We start from the raw sequence: 25,330 nt of genomic DNA, 5'->3' as shown, positions 1-25,330 counted from the left end.
TATATTCTGGGTGAGGTCGTTGGGGGGTTTAAAGGACTTGTTTAAAGGACTCCTGAGTGGGTTCTTTAGCTGGATCTGGGACTGGCCCCTAAATTACCACAGGCTGGGCTCCTCCTGGCTCTGCACACTCTCCTGCCAACTGGGACCTCCTCCATGAACAGGATCCTGGAAAGAGTGTTTACTTCTAAATTTGTATCTTGCTGCCCAGTCTCAAACAACGTCCCATTTAAGCCCTCACTCTGCCTCCTCACACAGAAAGGGACCCACTAGTCTTCCCTTGCCCACCTCCAGCTTTCCTCCTGGAATGGGGCTAAGCCACTTCCTTCCCACTTTCCCACCCTTCCCAAAGCCCCCTCAAACCCGCCTCCCCGAGGGCCCTGCCTCCCCGAGGGCCCTGCTCCACATCTTTGACACTGTTTGGCCAAGCTCCTTACCTCTCCTCGGGTTTAGCTTGCACTTTCTTCTCAGGTCTTTCTCCTTTGAGGTAGAAAAAGTGCATGGGTAAGTGATTTCTCGTGTTTCTAGAGTTGGAAAGAAAACAGACAACCAGAGAGGAAGAAGGCGGGGCTTGGGGTGCCACTGGTTGTGGAAGCTCTGTGGTGTTTGAGCAGAGGGTATTTCAGGGTGCGAGAGCTAGACTTTGTGTTGCGGGGTGCAGACCAGAGGCCTTGCGAGTTTGGGAAGGGCTGGTAGGTTTGCTGGGGTCGGAGTGATTTGGAGGCCTACACTCTGCTCTCCTCCAGACCAGAAATGTTCTCAGCTCTGCTGAGGAAAATGAGTTAGGGGAGGTTGTTCCTTGGCGCTTCTCCTACAGTGTCCTTCCCACCTCTTTGCCATGGCCTCCTTCCTGGTCTTTCCTTTCTGAACTAGTGCAGAGCTTGCTTTCTTCATCTTTGCCTTTCCCACAGGGCCTAGCACACAGTATGCTTAGACCCATTCTTTGAATTAATTAAGAAATCTTCCACCTGGCTCTGCTGCCTCCTTCATATTTTGCCTTGTTCCTCACTGGAGATTCTGAAAGTCTCTGTATCCTGTCTTCTTAGGGAGGGCATTGGTGTGGACTTCAAAGAATAGCAGGTCCAGTTTGATGAGGCGGTCCACCATAAGGAGAGAAGATTTGTGGGTCTTCTTCCTCCAGGCTCAAGGTAGGTATCTATTTTTACAGCTGCTGAACGTATCTCCCTGCCTTTCTTATCTAATTAAAAAAAAAGCTGGGGTGGGGATTGAGTATAGGCCAGGTCAGGCTGGAGGAGGAAAGATTACCAAGTTCCCCTGGGGTGTGGCTGCCTAGTGGTCTTTAAAACACTGTACGGATGCTTGTCTGAGGTCCCAAATATATTGTGAATGAGCCAGTGCTAAATAAACCTTGAAACTTGATGGCTCTGTTCTCTCTCTCTTGGAATCTATCAATTTTATGTACACGATAGGCATATTTATTGATTGATAAAGGCTTAGAGGAGAGGCCTGAAATAGGACTGGCTTTCTAGGTCTCCAAGAGGCATTTTGCTGTTATCACAAAACATATTTGCAACTCTTTAATTTTAAGGCCCTTGAGGTTCTTAAATTGTACTCCTCCCAGCCCAGCCCCCCCCATCGTGTACCCTGTAGGCAGTACCTTGACACCAGAAGCCCAGACAACACTTACCCATGCATGACACCGGTTTTATTGATTATATGTGGCAAATGTTGATTTCTAGGTTGTCTTTCTCTTGCCCTCTAGCAGTTCTTGGGCAATTTCTCTCATTATCAATTGATAGGGATTATATGCCTCCAGAAGGCAGACTCATTTTGACCTTAGTTTAAGCAAAATCATGTGGAAAGGCCAATTTCCTTCACCAAGTATATTCCAAAGTGACAAAAAATGATTTTTGGATTATGTTCTTTTGGTTTACCCTCGTCCCTTTTTTCTTTTATTATTGCAGAAATCACAAAGCAGACTGGGGGAAGGGTGGTGGAGGTTCTTCGTTGTACATCATGATGCATGAGCTGGGGTGACGCAGATGGGTCTTTTTAAAAATTTTATTTATTTATTTTTTGGAGAGAGGGAGAGAGGGGGTGTAGGGGCAGAGGGAGAGGGAGAGAGAGAGAATCTTAAGCAGGCTCCACACCCAGTGCAGAGCGTGACACGAGGCTCCATCTCACAACCCTGAGATCATGACCTGGGTTGAAATCAAGAGTTGGATGGTTAATCTACCGAGCCACCCAGGCACCCCTGTTTTTTAACATTTTAAATTATTTTTACAGATTTAAGGAATCTCTAAGGTCAATGTGGAGCTCCAACTCATGACTCTGAGATCAAGAGTCTCATGCTCTACCGACTGAGCCAGCCAGGTGCCCCCAGATGGGTCTTGATGGAGAAGTCACATTGATCTGTATTTGGATAAGAACTCAGGACTTTGAGGCATCATACAACTTTCATATGGTTCAGAGGATCTGGTGTCTTTCCTACAGCAAAACAAAAAACAAATTAACTTTCCAAAGGAGCAGGTGGCAGTGTGGAGCAGCTACCTAAGGCTGTGGGTGCAGCCAAGCAAAGTCTGGTGAGAGAGGACAGAGAGAAAACGACAGCCAAGTACTTACATGGGAGGACAGAAGACACATTTAAAGATATGAAGGAAGATAACCAGAGACATAGTTGGCGTTTCCTAAGCTACGTTGTGTTCAGTGTATTACTGAGGGTGTATATTGGGAGGAGGTACATGGAAGAAGGAGACATGGGCTCTGACCACTCACAACTGTTAATCTAAAAGTAGAGACAGGGTATAGTGATAGATGGGACCACTGGATGGATTTCTTGATTCTATGCTCACAAGGAAAGGAAGGATTTGGGGGGAAAAACAGCTGTTTAGCAAGGCTTCTTGGGACAAAATGAGTGTGGATCAGTGCTCATTGTAGACAAAGGCCATCCTACCTTACAGTTGTAGTTTGGAAAAAAGGTGGGCAGGCAGATGGATTTCCTTCTATTGTTTTCTCCTGAGGACTTTTATTACATGTTCTGGGCTGACAGGATTTGGGATTGAGAAAAGGGGAGTAGCGAATCATAGGGGGAACGAGAGGAAATAGATTTTCACTGTTGACATCAACGTATCACATCACTTTCTAATTCCTTAATTTTACACCCTTCCTGGCTTTCCCCAGCTCTTTCTTTTTCTTTGTTTCAGATTGATTGATTGATTTGTGAGTGGGGGGAGGGGCAGACCAAGAGGGAGAGAGAGAGAATCTCAAAAAGACTCCCTGCTGAGAGTGGAGAAGTGGGGCTTGATCTCACAACTCCAAGATCATGACCTGAGTGAAACCAAGAGTCAGATGCGCAACTGACTGAACCATTCAGGTGCCCTCCCCAGCTCTCTTTCTGATTCCTGTTTGGAAAATCTAATTCTGATTTTTCCTGGTAGCCCATCTAGTTTCTGAAGATCTCTAGAAGCAGAAGCTCAGGATTTTCTGATTTGTCAAGTTGATCATCTTGTTTTGGTGTGATAGAAATGTTAAGGATTTCCAAAACTGGATTCTCACTGAAACCAAACCTGTAAGTGTGTCAAAACATGAATGAGGAACTTTCTCAAAAGTTATCCCAGAGGGACTAAGAAAAGCCACCTTGTTCACAACCATCCCAGAATGATACTAGATCATATGGAGTCTATATGGCCTCTAGAGAAGCTCTGGCTATTGGATTGTTTACTCAAATAATGGTGCAATGAAACTAGTGTTGTGTCTGCATGTATCAGGGACTCTCCATAGATATTGAAGGAAGGAAGCACAAATATTTTGGTCTACATCTACATAGATTTTGGTCTACATTTGGGGGGTTGGACTTGGTCTATATACAGTTGGTCTGGTGTGTGTTAGTCTGCATCAGGATGGGTTTTCACTACTTGGAATTCAGCCTCTGCCAGACCGTGATGGGATTTGAGAGGTGTAGTGCTGGGGTGGTAGGGTAAGTAGGTAAGTTGGAGGAGGTGGCTGTGTTTCCTCTTGGTCTAATGACCCGACAGTTTGGGGGCTGTGATGCCTTCACGTTCAAGTCTTGGTTGCACCTAGTAGTATTTACTTGTAGAATTAGGGTTTCTAGCCTCATTGAGAGAACACGAAGCATGTTCTACCCTAAGGAGTTTCTATTTATTTAATTTAATTTTAATTTAAAAAAATTTTAAAGATTTTACTTATTTATTTGACAGAGAGAGAGAGAGAGAGCACAAGCAGGGGGAGCAGCAGAGGGAGAAGGAGAAGCAGGCTCCCCGCTGAGCGGGGAGCCCGACTTGGGGCTTGATCCTGGGATCACAACCCCAGCTGAAGGCAGATGCCCAACTGACTGAGCCACCCAGGCGCCCCTATTAATTTTTTAAAAAGATTTTATTTATCCAGTTGAGAGAGAGAGACAGAGCATGAGTAGGGGGAGGGGCAGAGGGAGAGGGAGAGGGATAAGCAGACTCTTTGCTAAGTGGGGAGCCAGATGCAGGGCTTGATTCCAGGACCCCAAGATTATGACCTGAGCCAGTCAGATGCTTAACCGACTGAGCCACTCAGGTGCCCCATTTTATTAATTTTTTAGGAGTTTTTATTTTATTTTTTAATTTTTAAAAAAGATTTTATTGTTTATTTATTTGAGAGAGAGAGGGGCGAGGGGAGGGGCAGAGGGAGAGGGAGAAGCAGATTCCCCACTGATCGAGGAGCCTGGATGCAGGGCTCGAACCCAGGACCCTGAGATAATGACCTGAGTCAAACTGAGATGCTTAACTGACTGAGCCACCCAGGAGCCCCAGGAATTTTTATTTTAGAAAGGGGGACAATGGATTCGTACAAGTAACATTCAAACAGAATATAGTACAAAGTAAGATCATAGGTGGGAAAATGCTTGGTAAGTGATCAGGTCATTTGTTGTTCTCAGAAGACTCCTGGGAGATAAGTTTGGATATTTATTTTCTTTAGTATGAGCTGAATTTGGTTACTTCAGCTTTAGCATGGTGGGGGAGGGTCAGGAGAAGGAGAGAAAGAATCTCAAATAGGCTCCATGCCCAGCGTAGTGCCTGACACAGGGTTGGGACCGATCCCAGGACCCTGAGACCACGACCCTAGCTGAAACCAAGAGTTAGAGGCCCAAGGAACTGAGCCATCCAGGCGTCCCTACTTCAGCTTTCTTTCCAGCCTTTCAGGGAAACTGTCTGAACTTTACTTATCTTTCCCCAGGGCAGAAGTAACACTGAAATGATTTCTCTCTCTTTTCCTTTTCTGCACAGACTAAGACGGAGAATTATTATTATATTTTAGTATCTAGATCTGTATTAATATCTGTAGCAAATATTTAACTGGATCTGTATAGTTGGTCAAACTGGATTTACTGGTTCAAGGTGTGGTGGAGTTTGTTTTGTGTTTTTGGTGGGGGCATGGAAGGAAGGGCAGAAAGAGGCTCTATTGGATCATGGCTCAAGCTGAAGATGTAGCTGGAACTGATGTTTTCCTGGGAAACAGTTATACAAATGCTGAGATGGGGTAAATGCCGCCTCTTCCATGCAACCTTCTCAGGCTGACCCACAGTGCACAAAAGATATTCCCTAGTCTTGCCAACACAGCCAAATGAGATCCTTACTACTCTAACTTTCCATCAACTATGAAGCCATCTGGGGTCTTGACATGTCCTCGCCTTGCTTGTTCATTTCTGATTTACAGTACAAAGTAAGATCTTAGGAATACCCTTTCTGGTTCGTAGTTTATGTATCTTTTACTTATTTTGGCAGGTGGGGAAGTATTCCTTCAGGAGAGAGAAGTATCCAGGAAATGCCCTTAATTTTAAGTTTCCAGAAGGAGTTCTCTGTTTGCCATCATTGTCTTGCACAGTATGTAAATGAGTGCCTGGTGATTTGGGGGTGACAGTGGTGGTGTTAATAATTAAGGGGGAAGAAAAATGTTGCTTTTGCTTGAATTCTTTTGCACAAAGAATCACTGTGGTGCCTGAATTTTCTGATTTGGAATTTGCCTTTGTATTCATTTACACTTAGTTGAAATCTGATCTTTAATATATTGAATCCAGTCTTTCTCACTTGGAAACTTTTTGTGGTTTCTACTTGAGGGAACCATCCGATTTCTCAGTTTAGACCCAACCCAAACTCCACAGAATCCATCTGTGTAGTGATTTACAGATAGTACAGGAAAAATGGTAGCAAATAACAGCAGATCCTTTTCTCAGGGAGCTTACAAGACGAGGGCATTTCACGGATACTTCCCTCTCCTGAAACAAGTGAAATCCTGTTCTGCACACCATTCGGTCGTTTGACTATTGTCCACTGCCCCCCTTCTGCAGGTTAGACTTACATGTAGTTATTACAGTCTGAGTTGCCTAATGCCAAAGCATTAGGTGACTTATTTTCCACATTAAGTAAAGCAGTAGAAGTAATAAACTCTGTGTTGTCTGTTCAGTTGTCGCACATCAAGGGGATGACACTGGAGCAAATCATAAATGTCACAGATAATGCAGTTGGTCTCAACCAGTTTGGGTTATTTCCATTGCACTTTCACTTTGTTGTAGTGAGAGAGATTTGGGTCTCTGTTCTGATTTTAGATCATTGACATTGCCAAACTGGGCTGTAGAGCCTGGGGTATTTCCTTGGTGGTGGCCAGTTAACTTTTTACACCTCAGGTTTCAGCTGGGGAAGAAAAGGCAAGCTGAAAGTGTCATCAGGCATGAACTCTGCTCCTTGGCTCCACCTCATCAGCTACTACTCCTGCCCTCTTCCCTAACTGGGTGTTCTCCCAGTGCAGAGTTCTAGGCCAGTGAGATATGCCCACTGGATATTCATGAGGAGAGAGCAGGGGGCAAGGAGAATAAACTGGAGAGCTCAGATATCTATCTGTAGGTGTGGCCAGAGAAGCTTCCAGAAGGAGGGTCATGTTGAACGGGTTTGGAAAGAGCATGTTCTAGGCAGAGAGGGACAGTCTGTATGAGGGCTGATAATGCCCGCAAGATGTGCATGTGTGGGGAAAGATTTGTCTTGTTCAAGCAGGAGCCACAAAAAAGGTTAATAGTAGGAGTAAGTGGTAGAAGAACAGTGAAAAGAAAGCCTTCGAAATGCAATCTTAGAAGTTTGGATTTAATAGAAAGCAGGAAACTGCAGGCCTATTTGGGGGAGAGGGAGGGAAGGAGGGAGAGAGAGAGAGGAAGAGAGAGTCTTTTTAAGACTTGAGGAAAGTGTCATTTTCCAGAAAGAGGGTAGAGGGCACTCACACTTCAGTTATCTTCTGCAATGCAGTAGTCAGGAAGAATGTGATTTAGGGCTTTATCCTGCTTCAGGGAAGGGCAGCACTGTCTGATGGCTGCTGGGTGAATCTGAGTGAGAGCTGAGAGGATCTCATTGTTTAGAGTTACCAATTTTATGGACCAGGGGCGTAGACCAGGAAGTGTGGCAGGAGGCTGTCCCTGGATATGCAGTTATTTGCGAGCTGTAGGAACCTACTAGATGGAGGTCTAGTGTGGACAAGGTGCCAAGTGTCTAAGTGACTTCATGTCAGCTGAATTGAATTGAGGGCTAGGTTGGTGATCCCCAAATATCTGAAACCAATGATTTCAGTTGGAATTCCTTAGATTTAATAAAAATTTTTATGCAATTTCCCTGAATAAAGTCAGGGTCCTTAGAAGCTGCTTTGTCAGTGCTCTTGTTTTTGGACATATTTGGGGTTTTCTTTTTTTTGAAACTAAAATAGAAAGGCAATCCTTTATCTTCTCTTCTGATCTTCTTATACTAATAGCATGTTCAGAATACCCATTATTCCTTATCTCAAGTCCATATTTCTTTTTTTTAAGATTTTATTTATTTATTTATTTATTTGAGAGAGAGAATGAGAGAGAGAGAGAGCATGAGAGGGGGAGGGTCAGAGGGAGAAGCAGACTCCCCGCTGAGCAGGGAGCCCGATGTGGGACTCGATCCCGGGACTCCAGGATCATGACCTGAGCCGAGTGCAGTCGCTTAACCAACTGAGCCACCCAGGCTCCCATCAAGTCCATATTTCTTTTTTTTTAATTTTTTATTGTTATGTTAATCAAAGTCCATATTTCTTAATAACCTTAAAAAATAATGAGGAGATCCAAGAATAGACAGAGAGGTCTGTATTGATGCCTCATGTCCATTGGTCTTTGTGCTTATTTCCATGGATGATTAATAAATATTAACAATGCTCTAGATGCTGTGAGTTTGGAGCTGGTCAGAGACATGGGTCACAATGGGGAACACTAATCCTCATTTTTTATATTCTACTGGGTCAGGTCTCTGGTTGTCAACAACACTCAAACCAGAATGATCAATCTGACAGAGCTCAAGTCCTTTTTCCCAGCATCATCATGAAGTTTTAGATCTGGAAGGGGATAATCATATTTTGGAGTGACTGGAGAGCTGACATTTTTCTGGTACTGGGTTTTTCTGGGTTAAGGATAAAGAGGGGATTGCCATTCTCTGGCGAACATTCTCAGTCTGCTCCTGATTGGCAGCCAAGTCTGGGGAGCAAATGGCCAAGTGAATTAGGAAACTTAAAAAGATGTTTTGTTAAACCATCCTCATTAAATTGGCACCGTCTGCCTTCCTACTCTCCTTTGTCCCAGCTGGGTCTGTCCTTTGTGACAGATGTTTCTTAACGGTGTGTGCCAGCAACATCTGGAAGCCTTGGGTGACGGCTGAGGTTTGAGAAGGCCAAAGCTGGAGGTTTTTAGGTTTTCAGGGAAATTGCAACCATCTTCCTGCTATTGCGCTACCATTTTTAGAAATATCTGCTCCCCATCCCCATTTTCCTTATGCAATGGGAACGAAGCCTTTGTTGCCTTCTCTAGCACTTCCTGACCCACTGAGGATTTTTTTTTTCTTCTTCTCAAGAATGAGGTAGTCAATAGAAAAGATTTGGGGTAGAATGATGAAAGAATAGGATGATGAAAGAAATCTCAGGTGGGTGACATATTTGGCATCTAGAGATCTATTATCTTATATTTCTACTAAAAGCCAAGCAAAAAGAGATGGGTTAAAGTTGTGGGTAGGAATTATAATTAGCTATAAAATCATATTTGGGAACTATTGGAATAGGTATGAGGATGCTTTGGAATCTTCCTTGGCATCTAAAAATATTGTCTGGAGACATTTTGGCTCTAGATTGGGTTAGGATTTTACTTTTTTTTTTTTTTAAGTAATCTCCACATTCAATGTGGGGTTTGAACTAAAGACCCTGAAGTCAAGAATCAGATGCTCTACTGAAGGAGCCAGCCAGGCACCGCCCCCCCGCCCCCCCCGCCCCCCTCCAGCCGCTTCGCAGATTGGGTTAGGATTTTACCAGGACACTGGTTAGATGGAGCTGTCAGATTTAATGATCCCTCTACTTCTAGCTCTGACCCATCAGTATCTATTTGGGATGAAAGGGAAGACATCAGCGGAGGATGACCTGGGCTCAAAGATAAGAACTGGCTCAAATACTCCTTTAGTGGCCATGCTCTAGAGTCTTGACTCTTTGTGGAGGTAGGCTGCTACAGTAGAAAGAACATGGTCTTTGAAGTAACAAAGAACCAAGTTCAAATTCCAGGTCTTATCTTTACTGGCTGTATGAGCTTAGGACAGTTGTCTTACCTTTCAGTCTGTAAAGTGGAATAATAATACTTATTTCATTGAGCTGTTAAATGAAATAACATATGTGCATTTCTTACAGCTCAACAAATTCTGGTTCTCTTCCACCCCTCCCTCCATGTATCCCTAATTCTTGCACATGTACCTGGTCCCCCTATTTGCTAGATACCATTTTTCTCTGCCTCCAGCCTCTGCACATGTTCCCCAATGCCTCGTAGAGTTCAAGCCTAGGGCCTTGATTTATTAATTTGTGTTAGTCCCACAAAATGACAATAACAGTATGTAGTTTTTATAACTGTACTAACATGAGCCAAGGTTGTGGTTTCTTTCCAGGCATTTTTGCTTGCTGACAATTTTGGTTGTAAATCAAAGACAAAGGAGTTCTTTCTTCCCACCCACTCCTCTGATCTGAAGTTCCTGATTCGGGGCTAGATCATTCTGGGTAGGATTTTGTTCCAACCAAAAGCGATGGCGCGCTGGTTTATAAAGGTCATCCAGGGAATGAGAATCCATAACCTTTACTACTGGGACATTCTTGTTTTCCTCCTTTTTCATTTGAAAAATATCAAACCTATAGAAAGTTGCAAGAACAGTATAATTTACACCCATTTATCTTTCACCAGGATTGATTGTTAATACTTTGCTACATTTACATGCTCTCTCCAGTGTGTGTGTATGTGTTTATGTGTGTATGAAATATGGTCCATATTCAAAGTTTACTAATTGTCCAATTTTTTTTTTTATAGTAGAATGTTTCTCCCTGATCCAGGTGCAATCCAGGGTTCTGCATTACATCTCATTGTCATGTCTCTTGATTCTCCTTTCATCTGCAACAGTTCTTCAGCCTGCCATTCCTGACATTGACAGTCTTGAATGTCATAGGTCAGTTGTTTTATAGAAAGTCAACTCTCTATAGAAAATTGTTTTGTAGACTGATCATTTTTATCATTAGATTCAGGTTACACATTTTGGGCAGGAATATTATATAAGAACATTCTTTTTTTTTTAAAGATTTTATTTTTTAAAGAGAGAGAGAGAGAGCACAAAGGGAGAGTGGGAGGGAGAAGCAGACTCCCTGCTGAGCAGAAAGCCCAACGCAGGGCTCGATCCCAGGACCCTGAGATCATGATTTGAGCAGAAGGCAGGCGCTTAACTGACTGAGCCACCCAGGCGCCCCTATATAAGAACATTCTTAAAGACAATGAATGGCATGTAGACAGGGAACAGGTCTTCCTCCCCATTGTGTCTGTAGGGTCAAGCACAAGGACTGGCATTTAGAAGATGCTTAATATTTATTGAATGAACGACTGAATGAATGACCTAAAACTTTCCCTGCTACTTAGGTGTATTATTTTTCTGCTTGAGGAGAGGAGGAAGAGCAGCCTTCTCTATCCTAGTCCCACTTTTATTATACATGTTTGAAGGCTTGAAGGTAACCTAAGACCTCTGTGATGAGCCCACAGAGCAGGGAAATGAGCAGGGGACTATGACATGAAGCAAGCTCTAGAGTCTCTACCCTGGGGGATGGGTGGGGATCATACTACTTGAGACAGGAGGATGAATTTTCTTTCCTCAGATGGAAAGAAAAACAGCACACAGAACCTAGGAGTATATGGCCTATTTCTGGTTATTCAGGTTTCTAGCTTTTACTGTACTTCTCTCCCTTAACCCCCATTTGAATCCGAAGAATGCCATGGTGAAAATTGATTTCTGTCCCTCCTCCTTTCCCAGTGGGGACAACCCCATAATTCTCTCCTTCTCTACCCTCCATTTCCCTCCCCAACCCACACACACAAGTGTGTATTTTCTAACATTTATAAACGGTGGTTGGGCGGCCATTCTCTCCAGATTATTTATTGTTGAGAAAATCTATAACTCCTCGGACTTCTCATTTTGATGTAGAAGCTTTCATCCCTGTCGCCCGGGGGAAGTGAGGTTATGAGAGGTACTCTTTGCCTCTCAGAAATGTGTTTTCAGGCTTCCCTTTGGGGCCCTTTCTCTCTCCAGCTCTGATCATCTCAGACATTTCTGACAGTCCTTCCTGAGGCATCTGGGGCTTGGGACTGGATTCATCTATTTAATTCTGCAAGGATTGCAAGTGCCTGAGTCACATGGTTCCTGTCCCCTTTCTAAGAGTCTACCTACCCCTGTCTATGCAGACACGTATTTCACCAGGTTCCAGAAGAAGCACCCCTTATCTCCATGTCAGCTTTTCTACAGTAATGGTGGGGATAACCTAAAATAGGGAATGATACTAAAATGACTCTTGTTTGATTTTTAAGTGATTGAATCTTGCCTAGAGATAATCCATAATGTGAACAGTTTCAGTGAAAGCAATCCATCATATTATTCTCCCATGGGAGGCTGTATGGCATCTCTTCTTTGCCATCTAGGGAGAGAGGCAGATGCAAGAACACAGCTTGTTCAGCCTTCCTGTGTTGTCAGAAGCACCAGACATCTCTTGAGGTCTCTGCAAAACTTGTCTCCATGTTTTGTTTTCAAACCCTGGAGGAGGCCTGTCCTTAGTTTGAGAACCCAATGCTTAGTCCAAAGAACATGAAAATCGGTAGCCAACATGAAACTATCACTTTTTCTAGGATTTCCATCACACCCAGAGTAAAAGCCAAAATCCTCATAGTGATTGTCAGACCCTACGTGAAGGATCTGGCTTCCTCCTTTCTCTCTGACCTCATCCCCTACTGCTTCCCACTACTCACTCTGTCCTGGTCCCACAAGCCTCCTTGTTATGCCTCAAAAACAGCCAAGTACCATTTCACACCTGTTGGATTGGCTGCTATTAAAGAAACAGAAGGTAACAAGTGTTAGTGAGGATGCCGAGAAATCGGGACACTTGTGCTTTGCTGGTGGGAGTGTAAAATGTGGAAAACAGCACAGTGATTTCTCAAAAAATTAAATATACAATTATCATGTGATCCAAGAATCACACTTCTGAGTATATATCCCCCAGAATTGAAAGCAGGGACTCAAAAAGATATTTGTACGCCCATATTCACAACCCGCACAACCTGCGTGCCCATCACTGGATGAATGGATAAACAAGATGTGGTATATACATACAATGGAATATTATTCTGCCTTAAAAAGGAAGGACATTCTGATACATGCTACAACATGGATGAACCTTGAAGACATCATACTAAGTGAAAGAAGCTGGCACAAAAGGACAATATTTTATGATTCCACTTATGTGAGGTACCTAGAGTAGTTAAATTCATAAAGACAGAAAGTCGGATGGTGGTTGCCAGGGGTTGCGGGAAGGGAAAAATGGGGAGTTATAGTTTAATGGGTACAGAGTTTCAGTTGAGGAAGATGAATAAGTTCCAGAGCTGGATGCTGGTGACAGTTGTACAACAAGGTGCATGTCAGGTTGTCTTGGACCACCCATCTTAAAATCACAACACCCACCATGAGAACATCCTAGCCTTTTCTTGCTTTACTTTTCTTTTTATTTTTTTTTAAAGATTTTATTTATTTATTTGACAGAGAGAGACACAGCAAGAGAGGGAACACAAGCAGGGGGAGTGGGAGAGGGAGAAGCAGGCTTCCGGCTGAGCAGGGAGCCCGATGCGGGGCTCGATCCCAGGACTCTGGGATCATGACCTGAGCCGAAGGCAGACGCTTAACGACGGAGCCACCCAGGTGCCCCTCTTGCATTACCTTTCTCTGTAGCACTGATCACAAATCCAACACAATCCATATTCTTATTACTTGTTTACGGTCTGCTTCCTCCTGCAGGAATGTAAGCAACTTGAGTGGAGGGATTTTTGTATTTTTCTTTGCCTTATAGCTGTGCTGAATAATTGGGAACCAGTATATTTGTTGAATGAATAAATGAATGACCACAAGTACACACACTCACACACGCACGCACACATTTCTAGACAAGGCACAAACAGAAAGAGAAAATGGGAAGACTCCATTTTTCCTTTGGCTTTGTTAACAAATTCCTCCTACCCTTGGGTATGAGACTTGGCCCCAGCGTTCATGGTGGCTTTTGCTCTGTTTACTTTTTTGCCTATATTCTGAACTGTTGCCACGGTGGAAGTATGGGTGTACTATGTACATCACACTTGCTATTATTTCAAGCTCTTGGCCTGAACTCAAAGCCTCTACTCTTGTTTTCCTGACTGCCCCCTTCTAGAGTTGCGGAGCTGCTTGAATGAGGACTTTGGAAACTCTTGGAAAGCTCAGCTATCCAGAAAACTTTATACTTGCTTATTTGGGAGCCACTGGTTTGATTGGCTCTGGAGTTTTCATTCTCTGGAAATTTTAAGGTGGATGAGAGAATATATATAATTTGGGATCAGGGAAGGAGCTGTGCTTGGATAGAAAGAGATTGATATAATCTCAGGAGATGTTGCATTTGAAGTCCACGTCTCGGGGCGCCTGGGTGGCTCAGTTGGTTAAGCGACTGCCCTTTGGCTCAGGTCATAATCCCAGGGTCTTGGGATCAAGCCCCGCATCAGGCTCCCTGCTCGGCGGCAAGCCTGCTTCTCCCTCTCCCACTCCCCCTACTGTGTTCCCTCTCTTTGTCAATTAAATAAATGAGTAAAATCTTAAAAAAAAAAAAAAGTCCCCATCTCTGAAACTTTGAGCACCTGAAAATAATTATTGAATAGCCTCATTAGCCTTCCTCTCAAGTCTTTACCAAACTTCTAGCAAAGCAACTGGTATCCAAACTCTCTTTGAAGCCATTCAGGCGGAGCCACAAGGCCAACTTCCTGACTGGCAGGAGGGTTAACACACAACCACGGGAACCAATGGAACGTACTGCCTTAGAAAAATGTTGTGAAAAGGAAAGGTCCAGAGTGAGGGCAGTACCCTTCTCAGAGACAGAGGAGTGAACACAGTGACCTCTAGGATGGAGGAGAGTGGGTGGGGCTGGCTGGGAAAGCAAGACAGCCTGCAATTTAGTGGGTGGATTGTTGGATTTGACAGGAGTTCTTCCTGGCGACTTGGGATGGAACTTTTGTTCTGGAGTTTGGAATGAGCTCAGAGACCGAGAGAAACACAGGAAGGAGGAGGGAGGGAAGGAGAGGGGGAGCTGGGGGCATTATGGAATTCATACAAGCTGGCTTCATGTTCCCTGGCCTCTCTCTGCGCTTCTTTAAGTACCTCCCCTGCGCCAAGCACCTCCTTTGGGAGAGACTGTTTCCTAATTAAGCTGAGATTCACAGGCCCAGGGCCCTCATTAGGAAATGTCCTCAGGAAATGCTCTTGAAATAGATGATTGTGCATGTTCCAGTCTCCTGTTTCCACCTCTCTTTGGCCCCTTCTCTCCAAAAAAATGAAAAAATTTTTAAAAAACTCCTAGGAATCTCAAGATATAGGAGTCCATCAATGCATCTATATATTCATCTCCTCTGTCCTAAATGCCCCTTTTGGTTGCTTCGTACAATTATGAGCAGGTCCTTGTCCTGGGGATTGAGGGTTGGGGGTGCGAGTGTGGAACTCAGAAGGAGGAGGTATATGGATCCTGACCTTGCCCTCTGGAAGCTTTTAGACTGTAAAGGAATGTAAGTGCCACACCCAGGACACCACCAGACAGAGAGGGGGAATTCGTTTCAGCTGAGCACCAGGATGGGCGGGGAGGGGAGGAAGGTTGGAGATGGGGCATCAGTCAGGATGGCTTAGGAAAAGCTTCCTAGATGTGGGGGCAAGGCTGTAGAATAGGGCTGAGAAGAGTTAGAGGGTCAAGACTGGATAGAAAGCAGTGAGGAGGGCATCCCTGGCAGGGCAAGGGGCTTACTCAGGCCAAAGGCTCATCCCAGGAAGGGTAAGTCAGGATGGGAGGAGCTGAGTTAGGAAGGAGGTGATGGGCCCGACGGGGCTCTGACAGCTCGGTCAGAGAGTCCGAACTGATACAAGCCACTGGAATAATTGCAGATTATTGCATGGAAAAAGGGCATTTCTGAACATGGCGTTTGAGGGTGATGTTTCTCTGTATGGTTATAAGCTGGATTGCAGGTAGAGTTTCTCAGGATTCCCAATCATGAGTTTGCTTTTTCCTCTATAAGTTTGGTTGTTCATTTGTTTGTTCTGCCTGCTTCTGTTGGAGTCATAAAATATGATTATTTAATTCCCATGTGTTTTGTTCTTTGGGTTGCTTCTCTGGTATCTTCCCACTTTGTCTGTAGGCCCGTTTTCACTCATCTCCAGTAAAAGTGGGAAGAGCCCAAGGACCACCCTGCGTAAGAGATTTGAGGGAAAAAGAAATTATCAAAAGCATCTGTGACCCTGCCATTCAGTTGGTCCTCCTCCGAGATTCTTGCTCAGGGTCCATGGATGGACTTGGGAAGAGTGTATGGCATTTTTTTTTTTTGAGGTGAGCAACCTCAGAGGAGTTGAATCACAGTGATTCAACAAACGTGAAGAACCTCCGTTGTACTCTTTGTTGCGAGGTGGGTGGCTGAGGATGGTTCCCCAGAGAGAGAACTGTGGTGAAAGCATCCTCAGTGCCAACTACAGGAGCCTCCAGAGACAGTTGAGGGGGCTGAAGGAGAAAGAGGAGTTGGGCAAAGGGACATGGGTTCAGAAGGAACTAGTAGGAGGGGAGCCCCCCAATCCCTTGTTCTCCACCCTCTTTCCAGCAGGTATTTCTTCTTTGTATACTCCACATCCTGATGATTGTAGGATTCTGCATCCCCTTCAGTTTAAATCTATTGAGTGTCTGCCATTTATCAGGCTCTGTAGGAGGTCCTTTATCTCCTGTAATTCCTGTGTTGAACCTGCAGTGCTTGGAGTGGGGTCAGTCCCCTCCCTCAGTCGTGGCATGTTTGCACCATCGCTTCCTGTCAGGTCCCTTTTCTTTTTTTTAAGATTTTATTGACTTATTTGACAGAGAGAGACAGCAAGAAAGGGAACACAAGCAGGGGGAGTGGGAGAGGGAGAAGCAGGCTTCCCGCGGAGCAAGGAGCCCGATGCAGGGCTTGATCCCAGGACCCTGGGATCATGACCTGAGCAGAAGGCAGACGCTTAACCGACTGAGCCACCCAGGCGCCCCTGTCAGGTCCCTTTTCAATGCATTTTCTTTTTTCCTTTCATCTTTATCTCTATTCTCATTTCCCCTCCTCACGGGAGGCACTTGCTTTAGTGTATTTAACAAACGCTCCTCCAATCCATGCTTTATAGGTGTCTTTATTTATTTTTATTTATAAGAAGATTTTATTTATTTTAGAGAGAGAGCACACAGGGTGGAAGGGCAGAGGGAGAAGGAGAGAGTCTCAAGCAGACTCTGTGCTAGGTGTAGAGCCTGACGCGGGGCTCAATCCCAGAACCCCGAGATCCTGACCTGAGCCGAAACCAAGAGTCAGACGCTTAACTGACTGCGCCACCCAGGCGCCCCTATGTGTGTATTTAGATACACTCATCCATTCAACCAAATACACAGTGCCGACTCTGTCAGGCGCAGTTGCAGTTATGGGGAATGCAACCAGGAGCAAAATAATAAAAAAGTTCTGCTTTCGTGGAGCTTACATTCTGTTGGAGTGAGACAAATCATGAACAAAGAAATAAGTAAAACAGTACCTTAAATAGTGATAACTGCTATGGAAAAAAAAAAAAGCAGAGCAGGGGATTAAGGTCTGTTGTGGGTGATCAGGAGCAGACTGCAGTTTTATATGGCGTGATTAAGGAAGGCTTGCTACAAAGGTGCTGTTTCACCAAATGCAGTTAACCACGTGGCTATCTGGGGTGGAAGTGGTCCATTTATAGGGGCCGGCAAGGACAAAGGCCCTCAGGTAGGATCTTGCCTGGTATGTTCGGAGGCCGGAATGGTTAGAGGCCAGTGGCTAGAGAACAATGAATGGGAAGAGGGAGAAACAGAAGGCTGAGATGTAGCTTGGTCAGTGCAAATACTGTAGGACTTTGTAGGCCATTGTAAATGCAGACTTTGGCTTCTACTCTGACTAAAAAAGAGACACCAGTGGAAGGTTTTAAGCAGAGGAATGACATGACATTTTTAGCAGATATATGTGTATCCTTGACAAACATACAGCATTTTGGGGCTGTTCCTAAAATGTGTATAAATGGCATTGTGCTATACCCCTCAGCCTGCTTTTGCTTTTCCTACGTAACATTGTTTCTGAGATCTACCCATGTTGCTATCTGTAAATCTACTTTATTATTTCCGACTGCTGTTACTTCATTGTGTGTGTATAGCACATTTTACTTACAAATTCATCTAGTAACAGAATGCTGGCATAGCTTCTAACCTCTTGTGACCACAAACAGTCTCCTGATGAATGTGCTCATATGGGTCTCCTTATGGACTAAGGAGAATTTCCTTGGGGTAGGTACCTAGGAGAGGGATTGTGGGGTGGGAGGGTGTGTGTGTTCTTATTCCACTAAGACTGTGCTTCAAGATGGTGGCCTCGGTGACACTCCCACCAGCAGCATGTGATAGTTTGTGTCTTCTCATTGAATTCTCTTATCGATCCAGTAAAGGAAGTAAAGTTCCTTAAGGACAAGGAAACTGAGGTTTAGAGAGATTGAGTAAATTACCTGAGTTTATATAGTTAAGTGAAAGAGCCAGTGCTCAAATCTGAAATTTTTGACATAATGTTCTTTGCTCTTACCACTTTGTACCCAGCACTGCCTCTTCTAGAAATAAGATGAAGCATCTGTAGACAAAGGTAGTATTATAATTATTGTATTTGAGCCTTGTATTTTTCTTTTCTTTTTTGACCTCTATTTTTTTTTTTTTTAAGTAGGCTCCCTGCCCAAAGCGGGGCTTGAACTCACAACTCCCAGATCAAGAGTTGGAGGCTCTACCCACTGAGCCAGCCAGCAACCCAAGCCTTGCATTTTTCAATGTTTGGTCTAACACTGTCAGTCTAGCACCCCAGAGTGTTTAGCACCAGCATGTATGAGGGTGTCTAATTAGAGTCCTTAGAATTTCAAGGCAGATTGTATGGAATAAAATAGTTTTCATTTTCTCATGAGGGCTAGCTAACAGGTTTGAATTTTAGTGCATGATTTTGAGACTGGACATTTATAAAGATTAATTGCTTTTCAAAGTTTGGGGACTTTAGATCAGATGTTAACATTAAATATTAGGTAGATCGTATTATGTGCATACAGTTTGCTAGGCACTGAGCTGAGTACTTCCCAAGCATCATTTCACTTACTCCTCTCAACAACCCCATGAGGTATTTACTTTTACTCCCATTTGTGGAAACTAAAGCACCAAGAGGGGAACTAATTTGTCCAGAGGTTGGTTATGATTTGAACCTGAACAGTCTGTCTGCACAGCCTTTACTCCTAACTACTAAACTGGGCTGCCTTCCTGTGAAGGAAGCTTTTAGAACCTCTTTCCTTTGAATGTAGGACAATTTCTCGTCAGTAGGGGTGGCTTACAGCAGTCATGGGAAGTGAGCGGCTAGGTGGACAAGAATCTTCAGAGGGAGAGGATCTGAAGTTTGAAAATGTTTCCCAGGTGTCTTCATTAGGCCTCCTTCTGTCCCCTGAGGTGAGTGCCTCTGCCTTTAGGGCATCCTGCCTAGATTATAGGTTCTGGACATGATGCCTTCGAAAAAGTAGGGATTCTCTAACTGGGTGTGGGTGGTTGGTTGCCTATAACCCAAGGCAGCCCTATATTTTTAAAACAAGTGTCCTCAAAGGCCAACAATTCTTTATCACCTATGTGTGGCTTATACCTGCCATGAATGATCTGCGGTCAAGGTTTTATCACAGTTGGTTTTCCCTCCACACTTTTCATTTTGATTGCCTTCTACAAGGAAGGTAAATACCATTTATATATTTACCTGAGCCAGGCTTATAAAGGTTGCTTGGTTACAAGGTATGTATCTCAAAGTCAAGTAGATAGGAATTCTGGATTATTTCAGGTTACTCTTCTCAGTTTGTACATTTGTTCAATGAATATTTATTGAGCACCTAATTCTCAGAAGGAGGAGACAGGAAGCTGAACTGGAATTTTTTTTTAAGATTTTATTTATTTATTTGAAAGAGAGAGCAAGCAGGGGGAGGGGGAGAGGGAAAGGGAGAGAATCTCAAGCAGATCCCTGCTGAGATCAAGGCTGAGCCGAAATCAGGAGTCGGACACTTAACCTACTGAGCCACCCAGGTGCCCCCTGGAATTTTGAACCGTTAGGATCAATGGCACATGTGGGAAGCCCAGCTGCTGTGAGAGCACATAGGAAGGGCAGCATAAGGATCAGGGGGGCCCTCCTGCGGAGGCAACTTCTGAGCCGGGACTTGAAAGATAAGGAGGGCTTAGCTAAGCGAAGGGGGCCGAGAGGGCATTAGAGGCGAGGAAACAGAGTGAGTGTAGAATCTTACAGCTGGAGCAGGAACTGGGTAGGGGATGAGGCTAGAGGAATAAGCACAGGTCAGATTATGAAGGAAGGAAGCATTATAAAGGAAAGGCAGTGGGGAACCACTGACGTGTTTGAAGTCTGGGGTGAGTGGGGGACATCTCAATTACATTTATAATGTAGAAAGGTTCCATGAATTAAGAATGGACCCTCCTTATCTCTCTCGTGTGCTTGTTAGTAAATTAGAACACTGGAACTGGTGGGTAACAAATAAGGAGTCTTGATGGATTTGTAGATGGAAGGTCTGACCCAATAACCCAAGGGTTCCTTTTGATAATCTGTAGAGAAGACTTTTCAATTTTGACTTGATTTTTCTGTCTTTAAAAACCCATGACAACATTTCCTAAAATTCTCTCAAAACCAAAGCCTGAGTAGGGAGGAGAGTGGGGGTTGCATGACTTTGTTCTCTCTGTTCTCCACTACTCATTTCCGGGGCATTGCTGTGAATTGCTCATCCAAAGCCTTGCTCCCCATGAGGAGAGGACCATTTGAATAGCAGCAGGGGAGTAGGGGAAGGAGGAACCACACGCCGGGTTCGTTCATTAAGAAAATATATTTGGCATATTGAGACAATGGTTTGAGCGAGTTAAAAATAACTCCTCGTGAAAAATTAATAGGGAGTTATAAGTGAGTGTTTTAATACAAGCTCACAGAGCCGGGCAGATACTCCAGGTGGCTGGCGGCTGACATCACAGATGGTGCAGGGTGTTTATAGAGCATGGTGTGGCCAGCGAGGAGAGTTGTCTGCAGAAGTGAGCTCACCTTTTCTCCTGGAACCCAGAGAGGGAGGAGACAGAAGGAATTGTTTTGGTTGTGAGCGACTGAGCTGGGTGACTTATTTCTTTTCTCCCTACCCATCACACTCTCGTAACTGTGGACATAAAAATTGTAGTGAATTTTGCCTGGTTGCTTTGGGTGAAGTTTATTGAATGTCAGAATTCATGAAATGGCCTTTCTGGCTCTTCTCCCTTCTTAGTCATGGACCCTGGGTTGGCCGCTGCACCCACTTCTCCTGTGCTTCCTTACCCAACAGCCTGTTCCTCCCATTCTGGCAGGTAGTTATGAAGGACCTGCCCCTTTCTCCCTCTTCTTCTCGTCTCACAGTGCCCCTGTGGGGCTAGGTGGGTAAGGCAAAGGGTTGGACTGTACTTCCTTGGCCATCAGTACAGCTAAATGGATGATGCAGAACGAGGAGGAAGGGGGCCAAGGTGCCATCTGACTTTGGCTAGCTGATTTGGGGGCTAAGGGTGTTAAGACTGGGGGACCAATATTTGTATTTTAAACTCAGATGATATTTAAAAAATGGGTCTGTAATTGCAATGAGGCCCTCTAGGCCGTGAATTAATGTGTCATAACTCACGCCCAAGCACTGCGCAAACATCCCGCGTGTGAATTATTGCACAATAAATTCATGCCCTGTTGTGTCTTACAGCTTAATTAGTACATGAAGCTACATGAGTTAGACGAACCCAAATGGGATTATGTCATGTGGTGCGTAAAAAAGCAGAATGTTGGGAGGTATTTGGCACTTTTTCTGGGGGGAAAGCAGAGGTGATTTTTTCTGTAATGTCCTTTGGTGTCTGTTCCTGTGATATTTGGGCTGCAACAGGTGACATATGACTCCTGAGCTTTGGTTGGTTGGTTGAATATGGGTTCAGTAAATATTTATTGTTTACTGTATCTTAGGCATCACGGAGGGAGAGCACACATAAGACGAAATACGAAGCAGCAGCTTTGAAGCCTGAGCACCCGAACTCGGCAGACCCAACCCAACTCGGCTTAGCTCAGCCTCACTGAACCCAGTCGGAGACTCTGTGCTCCCTGGGCTTGCTACAGCACTCTGATCCTAGAATCCTCTTCGATTCTAGTGCCAGGCACTTTGCAGATTTGGTCAAAAGTTAGTACGTAGACATACACTGGAGCAATACGTGGCTAAGATTTCCCCTGCCAGAAGCCTGAGCACTCTGGATGTAGTGGTCCTGGGTGTGGGCAACACAGTGGGTGCAGGTGTGTATGTCCTGGCTGGCGAGGTGGCCAGTGATAAAGCAGGACCGTCCATTGTGATCTGCTTTTTGGTAGCCGCCCTGTCTTCTGTGTTGGCTGCTCTGTGCTATGCAGAGTTTAGTGCCCGGGTCCCCCAGTCTGCTTCTGTGTATCTCTACAACTATGTCACTGTAGGTGAACTCTGGGCTTTCATCACTGGCTGGAACCTCATCCTCTCCTATGTTACTGGTACGGCCAGTATGGCCCGGGCCTGGAGCTTAGCTTTTGACAACCTGATTGGGAACCAGATCTCTCGGACCTTGCATGAGAACGTGTTACTCTATGTTCCCTGTGTCCTTACAGAATATCCAGACTTCTTTGCTGTGGGCCTGGTGGTGTTGCTCACTGGATTGCTGGCTCTGAGGGCCAGTGAGTTTGTCCCAGTTACTACAGTGTTCACAGTGGTGAACCTTTTGGTTCTTGGTTTTGTCATCATCTCTGGCTTCATTAAGGGGAAGCTGCACAACTGGAAGCTCACAGAAGAGGACTACGTAATGACCATGTTTAGACTCAATGACACTTCTGGCTTGGGCCCTCTGGGCTCTGGAGGATTTGTGCCTTTTGGCTTCAAGGGAATTCTCCGTGGAACAGCTACCTGTTTCTATGCATTTACTGGTTTTGACAGCATTATTGTCGCTGCTGGAGAAGCCCAGAATCTAAAGTGTTCTGTCCCCATGGGCATTGTGATTTCAGTGCTCATCTACGCTCATGATGCCTTACTACCTGCTTCGACCTGGGAGCCCCCTGCCTGAGGCATTTCTCCACATTGGCTGGGACCCTGCCTGCTATGTTGTGGCTATTGGAGCCCTCTGTGCTCTTTCTACCGGCATCTTGGACTCTATGTTCTTCATTTGTTGGATGATCTATGTGATGGCAGACGATGGCCTCCTGTTCGGTGTCCTTGCCAGGACGTACACCAGAACAGGCATCCCAATCGTGGCCACTGTGGTCTCGGGCATTATTGCAGCTTTCATGACATTCCTCTTTGGACTCACTGATCTTGTGGACCTCATGTTGATTGGGACCCTGCTTACTTACTCCCTGGTGGCTATTTGTGTTCTCGTTGTCAGGTATCAGCCTGAAATGAAGGATGAAGACAATGCAACAGGGGCTCACCAGGAGAGGGGACCTGTGGCGGAGAAGCTGTTCCTGTGGGGACTCTTTTGTCCAGGCAGCCCCGCCCCCACTGCACTCTCTGGCTGGGTTGTCTCTGTTTGCGCCTCACCGCTTGCTCTGCTGCTGACTCTTCTCTGCCTGGTGCTGCCCCAGTGGCCAGGTCTGCTGCTTTCTGGAGACCCAGTGTTGGTTACAGTGGTTGTGTTGCTCCTGGTGCTCATCACTGGGATCACTGGGGTCACCTGTAGACAGCTACAGAGCTCCACTCCCCTTTACTTTAAGGTCCCTGCTCTGCCTCTCCTCCCACTCCTGAGCATCTTTGTGAATGTTTACATTATGATGCAGATGGCAGCTGGCACCTGGGCCCGATTTGGTGTCTGGATGATGATTGGGTTGGCTATCTACTTTGGCTATGGGATCCAGCATGCGTGGAGGATTAAACCCGCTTTAGTCAGGGCGCAAACTGAGGACCTTGAACTGAGTAGTGCCAGTTCGATTTGACATCATCACACCTAAATGCTGTCTGGTCTCCCTGGACTATGGTGGAGAGTTCTCTTGAGCACACAGAAAGCTAGGCCTCCCATGGAGGTTTGGTAGGGAAACACTAATAGAGCTCTGTGTTTATTGTGGAGTGAAGGGTGTGTTTTTGCTCTTTTCTCATCTTTTTTTTTTTTTTAACTCAATTGTGTCTGCTTACTGGCTTTAAAAACTATTATTAAACAAAACTAGAAAGAATGTTTCTGTTTTCTTTGGGTAAATACCCAATAGTGGAATTACTGGATCATATGGTAATTCTATTTTTAATTTTTTGAGGAACCTCCATAGTGGCTCCATAGTGACTGCACCAACAACCGCCAACATTGCATGATGGTTCCTTTTTCTCCTCATCCTCACCAATACTTGTTATTTCTTGTCTTTTTAATTTTAACCATTCTGACAGGTGTAAAGCAATAACTCACTGTAGTCTTAAATTGCATTTCCCTGATGATGAACGATGCTGAACATCTTTTCATGTGTCTGTTTGCCATCTGTATGTCTTCTTTGGAAAAATGTCTTTTCAGGTCCTCTGCCCATTTTTAAATTGGATTGTTTGTTTTTGGTGTTGAGTTGTGTAAATTCTTTATGTATTTTGGATATTAACCCCTTTTTGGATATATCATTTGCAAATATCTTCTCCCATTCAGTAGGTTGCCTTTTTGCTCTGTTGATGGTTTCCTTTGCCATGCAAAAGCTTTTCACTTTCACTAACTTGAAAAGATGTATGCACCCCTATGTTTATTGCAGCATTATTGACAATAGTTGGGATATGGAAGCAACCCAAGTGTCCATTGATAGATGAATGGATGAAGAAGATGTGGTATATATACATAATGGAATATTACTCAGCCATAAAAAAGAATGAAATCTTGCCGCTTGTAACAACATGGATGGACAATGCTAAGTGATGTAAGTCAGTCAGAGAAAGGCAAATACCATATGATTTCTACTCATATGTGGAATTTAAGAAGCAGAACAAATGAATAAACCAAAAAAAAGAGACAAACAAACAAAAAAATGCCTAGACTCTTAAATACAAGGAACAAACTGGTGGTTACCAAAGGTGAGGTGGGTGGGAGGAAGGGTGAAATACATAAAGGGAATTAAGAGTACACTTATCTTGATGAGCACTGAGAAATGTATAGAATTGTTGAATCATTATATTGTACACCTGAAACAAATATAACACTGTATGTTAATTATACTTCACTAAAAAAATAAACTAGAAACATGAAAAAAATAGCTGAAATATGGTCCCTGCCATTTAGGAACTTATATATATATTTTTTTTAAGGAGCTTATATTCTGTTTTTTTTTTTAAGACTTTAAGTAATCTTTACACCCAACGTGGGGCTCGAACTCACAAGATGGAATGTCACATGCTCTACCAACTGAGCCAGTCAGGCAACTCTAGGAGCTTATATTCCACTACAGTGGGTAAAGCATATAGCTGTCACACAAAGTAGAAAGTGTTGTCATAAGAAATATACAAATAAAATGTCTTGGAAATTCAGAGTGGAGGATGATCATTTGTGGCTGGCACAGTGGTGAGGGGTGAGTGGTGAAATCAGAGAAGACTTTGTTAAGGAATGACATTTGAGTTGGCTCTCTTCAGGGACAGATAGGGTTTTGCCACAAGTGGGCGGCAGGGAGAGATTGTCGGCGGAGAGAATGACACTAGGAACAGGACAG

At 44.4% G+C, this 25,330-nt stretch overlaps 1 pseudogene; it reads left to right on the top strand.

The window, feature by feature from the left end:
- The first annotated feature begins 434 nt into the window (after window positions 1–434).
- On the top strand, window positions 435–23,602 carry LOC112832593 (cationic amino acid transporter 3 pseudogene; annotated as a pseudogene).
- The last annotated feature ends 1,728 nt before the right edge of the window (window positions 23,603–25,330 follow it).

This window comes from Callorhinus ursinus, unplaced genomic scaffold (assembly GCF_003265705.2).
Source record: "Callorhinus ursinus isolate GAN/ISIS: 27379988/994484 unplaced genomic scaffold, GSC_fseal_2.0 scaffold44, whole genome shotgun sequence".
NCBI classification, from domain to species: domain Eukaryota; kingdom Metazoa; phylum Chordata; class Mammalia; order Carnivora; family Otariidae; genus Callorhinus; species Callorhinus ursinus.
This window is presented reverse-complemented; position numbering and strand designations above follow the sequence as displayed.